Raw genomic sequence first — 9,388 nt, 5'->3', positions numbered from 1 at the left:
CCCCACCGTCCTACCTTACCCCCACAGGCCGTCCCCCTCCTCCGTGAATCCCGCCGTCTCTACTGTGCCTTCCTCCACACGCGTGACCCGGACACACTACGACGCCACCGGCAACTCCAACGACACATTCGTAATATGCTCGCAGCTAAGAAATGCCGGGACTGGCGACAGACATGCACCCGTTTAAATGCTACCCTACCAATCAACTCATTCAATTTCTGGTCAGCCTTCCATCACCTTACCGGCAATAAACCCTCCCCCTACTATCTTCTTCTCCACGATGATCACCCCTTCCCTGACACCCTTAGTAAGGCCAACCACTTTGCCTCCTACCTCTCCGATGTTTTCTCCGTCCCCGATGATCCCCAGTTCGATTACTTCCTCTTCCTGGATATCCGCGATCGAACTGACACCTCTGTCCCTCCCCTCGCTCCTGGTTTCCAGTACTTGGACATTCCACACACGGAACTCAGTTCCCCTATCACTACACAGGATCTCATTGATACACTCCGCACAAAACGCAACACCGCTCCTGGTCATGATCGTGCCACCTACCGTCACCTTCATGAAGCTCCTGTCTCTTTCCTCTCCTCCCTGGCCAGGCTCTACAATGTAGTCCTGTCCACCGGTTACTACCCCGACCTGCGGAAAACCTCCCGTATCCTCATGTTCCTTAAACCTGGCAAACCGCCGTCCGCCGTCTCCTCCTACCATCCCATCAGCCTTACCTCGGTCTTCAGCAAGGTCCTGGAATCTATCCTCACCCGACGCATCCACCAGCATCTCCGCCAGCACCGCCTCCTTCCCGTTACCCAGTGTGGCTTTCGGCCGTCCTTCTCTTCTGACGACCTTCTCCTTCACCTCACTCATCTCCTTTCCGAACAGCTTAATTCCCGTCGCTCTGCAATCTTCCTCTCCCTGGACCTCGAACGTGCCTATGACCGCGTATGGCATTCCGGCCTCCTCTTCAAGCTCCAAACCTTCGCCCTTCCCATTAACTATGTATGTCTGATCGGCTCCTTTCTCTCCCGCCGTCCTTCCTATGTCACTGTCCATAACACAGCTTCCTACACCTTTTTCCCTTCTGCCGGTGTGCCCCAAGGCTCCGTCCTCTCCCCCCTTCTGTACCTTTTGTACATGGCGGACATGCCGCAACTGTCACCACCCCTCCACCTTCTCCAGTTTGCCGATGACACCGCCTTCCTTGCCCTTGCCCCCACCCTACAGCGCTCCCAACACCTTCTCCAATCCCATCTTGACCGGTTCACCGCTTGGTGCAACCAGTGGTTGCTCAAGGTCAATCCCTCCAAAACCCAGGCGATCATTGTAGGCAAAACCACCCCTTCCTTCCGCCTCCTCGATTTCTATCTCACCATCTATGGCCGTCCTATCGCCCTCACTCCCACCCTTAAGTACCTTGGCATCACGCTCGACCGTTGCCTCTCCTGGACTCCCCATCTCCGGACAATCCAAGCCAAGGCACGCTCCCGCCTCAGTCTACTCAAGCTCCTCTCCGGCCGTACGTGGGGTCTGGACCCCTCCACCATGCTCCACACCTATAAATCCCTCATCCGCCCTATCCTTTGTTATGCCCATCCGGCTTGGATCTCCGCCCCCCCCCCTACCTTTTACAAATCCCTCCAAATCCTTGAACGCCATGCTCTCCGCCTCGCCTATCGCATCCGTCTCCCCTCCCCCACGCGGATCCTCTATGATCTCATCCCCTTCCCCCACCTTCTCCTCTTCCTTGAAAGGATACGGATCCTGTACACCTCCCGTAAACTCGACCCTCCTCACCCGCTCGTCTCCCCGATCCTCTCCCACCCCCGCCCGCTGCCGCGCCTGTATTCCCATGTCCCACCCGGTCTCCATCTCTCAACCCTCCTTACCCTCTCCCAAGGTGGCTTCCGCCAGCTCCCCCTCCCTGATGATGTCCTCCTCCCCTGCATCTACCCCTCCTATCAACTTTGATCCTCCCCCCCCCCCCACCTCCTGTATCCTTTACTTTAGGCACCGTCCCTCCCCCCCTTTCCCTTCCCTTCTCTTTCCTTTCCCCCCTCCCTCCTACCCTCTCCCCCGGGCTTCCCCTCCCCCTTCCTCCCTCCCTCTCTCTCCTTTGCCCATGGCATCTCTGCTCTCCCCTCTCCCATTTCCCCTTCCTCCTCCTCCACCTCCTCTCTTGGCAGGTCCCCGGACTCGTACACGCTCAGTGACCATAGTGACCATTTGCGCGCCGGAGGTCATCACCATCAGTGTTTAGTGTGTGTGCATCGTTTTGTGTTTCGTGCAATTACAACTCAACTGTTCACATGTGCCGTCGCCGTTCTCCGTGTTTTGTGCGCCGTGTCTCCAAGTGTTAGTGGTTTTTTCGTCCAACGTGAACGGCTTCTTGTTTCTTGTTTTTTTGTATCTCCATTTTTTGCCTGCCATTTTTTGTATTGTATATATCACCTCTCTGTCATGTTTATTGTTCCACTTAAGGCTGAAGAGCAGCGTACTATGCTGCTGACAGCCCGCCTGTATAGGTGTTTAAAATTACAATAAAGGAAAAAAAAATTGTACACTACGCCATCTGTTGAATCCTAACCTGAGACTCATGAAGACCAATTTTTGGAGGGTGCTTACAACATGGTTCGCACCGAAATGGAGAGAGAACCATATGTATATGTATATGTCATGTGCATACGTATACGTTGATTTGGCGGCGTAGTGATGAATATCGTATCACCTACAGCCTGTACTGCGGACGTATCTTTGAAATGACACTTTCTCGTTCGACGTGCTGAATATTATGTTATCTATGAGCCTGGCTATACGGAGCACCTACCTCAATACGCCCCCCCTACTATCGTAATTACGTGCACCACTCCAGTCTGCTCCCTGACACACGTGTATTTTCCTGTCTGTCCCGGTGATTCCCAGCGCATACCTCTCCTCAGCTTTCGAACAGTTCCCACATCTAACGAACACCGGCACATCTCGTTGTTAAAAGGCTCCCTTTCAGATAGATCGGAAGCTTAGTTATGGAAACCCTCTCGAATTTACAGAACAGCAGCCCATATCATTTTCATTCTCTTGTTCCTTTCTCTCTCCGCCTATCTCCTTCAGTTGCCGGAAATAAATAAAAAACTCAAAACTTAGCTGCTTATGAATTTCATCAGTCTGTACGAAAGAACTTGCCCCCCTTCTGACAGCCGTGTACCGCAAGTCTCAAGAGGAACGGAGGGTTCCAAATGGTTGTACCAGATCGGGTTGACGGAGGAGATAGAGGGGATCCAAAGAAGAGCGGCGCGTTTCGTCACAGGGTTATTTGGTAACCGTGATAGCGTTACGGAGATGTTTAGCAAACTCGAGTGGCAGACTCTGCAAGAGAGGCGCTCTGCATCGCGGTGTAGCTTGCTCGCCAGGTTTCGAGAGGGTGCGTTTCTGGATGAGGTATCGAATATATTGCTTCCCCCTACTTATACCTCCCGAGGAGATCACGAATGTAAAATTAGAGTGATTAGTGCGCGCACGGAGGCTTTCAGACAATCGCTTTCCGCGAACCATACACGACTGGAACAGGAAAGGGAGGTAATGACAATGGCACGTAAAGTGCCCTCCACCACACACCGTTGGGTGGCTTGCGGAGTATAAATGTACTGACAATACTGAGAATATTTTGAAGACCACCAATACTGCTCGTAAATATTTCTAGTATTAACGATGCATCAATGCGCGCCCTCAGACAGTGTATTGATCGTTTGACAATATTACCGAACGTATGTGGACCCGTGTAGGGAACTGCTTCACATAAAATTATATCAGATGTTTTTTCGCCTCGCCCAAAGAAACTCGCAATGGCAAGGCTCCAGTATTATTGAAATGATAAAGGGGAAAAAAAGAAAATAAATTTTCTTTTAGTTTATGTCAGCAGTCCGGCAGTCGCTCAGCTGTGGAGTAACAGGTGCACAGAAGAGGGTAGCCTAAAGCCCGGTCCACACGAAACGATCTGTCTGCGCAGACATCGGCGCAGATGTCTGTACATGCAAAAGATCGCTGCAAATGTGGTGTGTTCGCACGACACAAACCCCAATCTACTACTCGCCCGCCATCTGTCGGTGTAGAAAAGAAATATCAGTGGCAAGCGACTACGCTCCCCGTAAACGTCAAAAATTTAATTCAGTTATTTGGAAATATAGAAATGGAGGAAGTTCTGTTGTGGTCTGTGTTCGCAACTTGTGTTGCAAAGAACATTCAGACCAACCGCAGCAAACAGAGAAAGCGGTCAAAATGGTGTAGACAGTGTCTGCTAAAGAGAAAGCAGTTTTCTCACGTAAATTTACTGCGAGAGTTGCAGGGCGAACCAGTTTTGTTTCACATTACCTCATGTTCCATTTCCTCGCACATTGACACTCCAATTTCATCTTCAATTGTACTCCTGCTTGGTCTTGACGTTTCTTGATCACTAAGAAAGACAAGCAGATCAAAATACCATAACGTTGGCTGGTATACTTGATCTACTCCTACACCAGATCTTCTAGATTTCTGAACTTTGGATAACTCTTTTCGGTAAACAATTCGCTGACAGACTTAATTTACTTGACTTGCCTTCATGAACTCATCCTTCAGGAAAGCGTAAATAGCTTCACATCTGTTGGGTATTATTTCACTCAATGCTTGTTTCGATATTGCAGCTGAAAATTCCAAATCCTTGTTGCTCCTTCCTGTTCTTAGGAATCTTCGTGATACCGCCAGCCGTTAATGAGGAGAAATTGCCCTTCTCATACAAGTATTTTTTTCTCATAATATGAGGGGTTACAAGCTTTAAGAGATAATTTTAAGTTTCGACATCTGTCCGCGAATAATTTCGCCAGTTCGCAACGAAATTATTTTTTTATTACCGTTTCTCTGCTTGCCGAGGCGTCAAGTGCCCGCAATTTTTCAATTAGAGCATTGTATGCTGCTGTCTTTTTGTCTTGGTCACTATATTCTTTACTTTTAATCTTCCACAAACATGGGTGGTTTCTGTACATTTCAATCAATTCACTTACAAACTCTCTAGAACACTGACGAGTATCGGCCATCTTAATGCCCTGTGCGCACAAATACAAACACTAGACTGAGCAAATAGCTGTTTCGCGCCAGATTTGCGGCGATCTCCTGTCCACACGCTCCAACTTGTCTGCGCAGGTGTGGTTTGAACCCACAGATTTGAGCGGTTTCGCTCAAACCTCCAACTTCCAGGTTTGCACACACCTCAGGTTGGTGCAAATCTTCTGCCCACACGCAACGATCTGAGTGCGCACATGTGTTGTGCGCAGACATTTGCGCAGACAGATCGTTGCGTGTGGACGGGTCTTAACAGACACATCATTGTGGTCCAAAACCACTCGGAAGTGACGTCAAAATGACGTATACACAAACGCGCTGCACACTTGTCGAGTATCGAGATCCGTGGTCGAGTCGAGTTAGGTGAAAGTTTTCGGATCACACTGTAGTAGTGATGGGCTAAACTGCGATTTTCCGATATCAGTGATTTCTGTGAATGCTACTTTTGAGTATCTGTGATTCTTAACTGTGATTTGTCGCAGTTAAGAGTCGCAGTTAAGGAACATAGGTCGTGTATCCCTCCGCCACTGCTATTTCTGCGATTTCTGCTACTTCCGCGATTTCTGCTACTTCTGGGACTTCTGCTACTTCTGCGATTTCTGTGATTCCTGCGATTTCTGCGACTTACCACCGTATGAGAAAGTTACATCTGTCAACACAGAAAATTGCACTCAACAAACCTGTCTTTGGCAAGTATGTTTTACGTTTTTTCTTCCGTTGGCTTTCATTTTGTATTAAAGAAACAACTGTGAAAATATTAATAGTGTAATTAATATGTAAGTAGCCGTACAGTACCGTAATAGTTCGTATTTAGAAAATGAATTGTAACATATTGTTATGTTCACAGGTACCTGAACTACATTTCAGTCACTCAGTAAAGTGATAACTCAAAATATCATTGTCAACAGATCTGAAGAAATTGCCACTGCGTCTTTAGACCGTTTTCGTCAGACGAGAGGTTAGTTTCTAAGCGTTTCGATGGACTTAATTACTTCAGTGTGATCGTTCTTGCAAATGTGATATTCATTATAGCAAATATTAGCAATCTACTCTGTCAATTATATTGCTAGTAATTAATGACAGCAAAAATTGTTTAATAATTCTTGTGTTTTTGCAGACACAGTTCTGACTCTGATTACTGGTTGCTGTACGTATCTATCCACATCAAGGCTGTTTTTGAGAGAGACTCGTGAAGATTCAAGACAGTTCTTAGAGGATTTGCAGTTTAAAAGTGAAATAATTGTGAAATAAGTGTGTGAATGATTACACTGTGTTTTATTGAAGTTGTTGTGCGATTTTAAAGGAATAATAAATGTCAAATACAGTGAGTGAATAATAAAAATCTCATTTTCCACATGTTTAAGCCGCCCTATACCCATAATTTTCCGCCACTTACTTATTGGTAAACACTTGTTGGAGAGTGACATGCCGCCCCCCCCACCTTCTCCACAATCTTGTTGTGACACTGACCTGTAACTTATCCCGAAGTCTACAATATGCATTTTGAGGCTGTTGATATGAAAGTGGGAAGCACAGATCTTCCAGTTAAATCAGGAATAGCTTAAGTGCATTACTTGAAAGTAACACAGGAAAAGCTTACTTACGTAGGTGGTAGTAGTGTCGGCAAAAAGTTCTTGTGTGTGAAGTTGCCATGTAGAACACCAGGTGTAAAACTTTTCTCCCGAGTCTTGAACTGTGTCGGAACAAAAGTGAGGCATTCATATGACTGTTTTCGTTTCTCTACACTTTTACAGATGTCTGAGTTCTGCTGTGTTAACACTACAAAGTCCTGTAGGCATGTGGAGTATTAACCAAAACTGTCATATTGGAAGCAGAATCAAACACATTTGTTACGTTATTTGATATTTTCAGGAGAAAAAGGCAATGTTGTTTCTTATTAATATAATACATTCAGAGTCACAGCAGTATTTGACCAACCATAACTGGTGCTGAATGTGCATGTCGTCATATAATATGAAGGGCTTATTTCAATAGTGGTACAAGTCCATTACCTCCACTTTTCTGTCTATAATGCGTCTGAAATTAGTGATCCAAACAAACATAAATAAAGGTTCATCTCTAGCAAGAAGCCATATGCTTGAATATTTCTGGTATCTCAAATGCAGATTTGTCAGCGCTCATTTAACTTTACGACTCTCTATCTCAAAATGAACAAAAATGGACTTGTACCACTATTGAAATAAGCCCTTCATATGCACACACAGCACATCGAACTCGTGAGGCACAAGGCTCTCATAACGAAGTACGTACGTCGGTCAACAGATGACACTAGGAAAAGTATGTTAACTGCGCTTTTTAGTTGCTACTTGCGACTCTTACTTGCGATTTGTCACAGAAATCGCAGTTTGACTCGGTAGCGAATAGCGTAGTATGAACTTTGCTCAACAGATGGCAGTGCTAACTGCGCTTTTTAGTTGCTACTTGCGACTCTTAGTTGCGACTTGTCACGGAAATCGCAGTTAGACTTGATACCGCATAGCAGAGATGGACGTAGTACGAACTTTGGCCAAAAGATGGCACTGTTAACCGCGCTTTTTAGTTGCTACTTGCGACTCTTAGTTGCAACTTGTCACGGAAATCGCAGTTAGACTCGATGCCGTATGGCACAGATGGACGTAGTACGAACTTTGGCCAACAGATGCCACAGTTAACCGCGCTTTTTAGTTGCTACTTGCGACTCTTAGTTGCGACTTGTCACGGAAATCGCAGTTGGACTCCATAGCGTACCGCAAAGATGGACGTAGTACGAACTTTGGCCAACAGATGGCACTGTTAACCGCGCTTTTTAGTTGCTACTTGCGACTCTTAGTTGCGACTTGTCACTGAAATCGCAGAAAGCAGTGCTAAATTCGACCAATAGATGGCTCACGTCTTTGAATGTGAAATTCTACTTGCTACTGCTAACTGTGACTGAAATCGCAGTTAGATTCTGTAAAGTTGCTACTGTGATATCTGCGACTTCTCAGTCACTGTGATTTCTAACAGATACGCGATTTCCTGCCCACCACTACACTGGAGTGTATGTTAAAACATCGGTGCGTGTCTGCTGAATCGTCCTGAAACGAGTGTGATCCGCTGATATGTGACCGTAATGTGAAAGAAATGTGGCTGCTATCGCACATAGACTGTAGCGGAGAAATGGAAATGTATTTATAAATTACGTAGAAGTAAATAAATCGTACGGATTCTCAGCTTATCGGATTTTACCTGTTTCTTGACCATGTTGTGATAGATCTGCTTCAAATAGGTAGCATAAAATGTTATACACCTAAATACTAATGCAGTATTTCCGTTACACATTCCATAAACCATCATGTATAACCGTTGAGAGAAGCTAAACATTGCCATTGCTTACGAGAAATAGCATTTGTTGTCGAGTACGCAGCTCATACTGGGGGTAAAAAACAAACTTGTCGTGATAAGGCTATAAATTTTAATTACCTGGGATACGTAAGATTCCAGTGCAGTTATAATGAAATATTGGTTTACCAAGAGCTGTTACTTGTGTTAAAAAAATAGATATGTTTTCTAAATTATGCCTCACAGGAAGTTAATGCCTTTTGCCGTTTTCTCAGTTAATTGTTAAAACAACTTTTCAGAAGAAGCAGGCTTTGTTATACGTTTAAGGGGTAGTTGTTTGGCTACACATAGGACAGCTAATCTTTTATATTAATAATAGTTTCTATGTTCATACAAATGAATTTTGATCATGCAAAAGCGGCCTTAAAGGATCGTGAAAGAAACCTCCAAGGGCAACATAAAATTCTTTAAAAAACTACTTCCTGTGTTCATTATACCACAGTTAAATTAGTAAGAATACTTGTGTGTTGTGCCATGCAGTGTCACACAAAAACTATATATGATTTAAGAAGAATGGGTAAATAACTTGACGGCATAAGAAACAAGGCAGTTTGCTATGGGGTGCATAGCTCACTCAGGAAGAAAGAAGAGTGAATGACAGGCTGTGTTAGGCCTACAAAGAGTGTTGTCTTAAACCTGTCACATTATTTCCACTTTCCTGGCAATTTAACTATGCACACTTCACAGCTGAATGAAATATTTCATTTTGTATATGGATGCAGGTCATGTGGACTTTCCTCTCATTTGGCTGTGACTTCAGTTTTGTAAAATTTTACTAAAAATTTACAAACAACAGAACGCTATGAAGCTTTCCATAAAGCATTCTTGTAACCATTCTTACTGTGAGAGCATATAAAAATTTGCTCTGCACCCCTCCAGTATCACAGTACATCTACATGTTGCACCACATAATGCA

At 45.1% G+C, this 9,388-nt stretch overlaps 1 long non-coding RNA gene across 1 annotated transcript; it reads left to right on the top strand.

Annotated features, from left to right (window-relative positions):
* The first annotated feature begins 5,763 nt into the window (after positions 1-5,763).
* LOC126108775 (uncharacterized) lies at positions 5,764-6,379 on the top strand. The gene is made up of 3 exons (XR_007523628.1): positions 5,764-5,784; positions 5,939-6,049; positions 6,209-6,379. It is a non-coding gene; the product is annotated as an uncharacterized LOC126108775 (long non-coding RNA).
* The last annotated feature ends 3,009 nt before the right edge of the window (positions 6,380-9,388 follow it).

The sequence above is a fragment of the Schistocerca cancellata genome, chromosome 11 (genome assembly GCF_023864275.1).
Source record: "Schistocerca cancellata isolate TAMUIC-IGC-003103 chromosome 11, iqSchCanc2.1, whole genome shotgun sequence".
NCBI lineage: Eukaryota > Metazoa > Arthropoda > Insecta > Orthoptera > Acrididae > Schistocerca > Schistocerca cancellata.
Note: the sequence above shows the minus strand (reverse complement) of the source record. Positions and strands in the feature narration are given on the sequence as shown.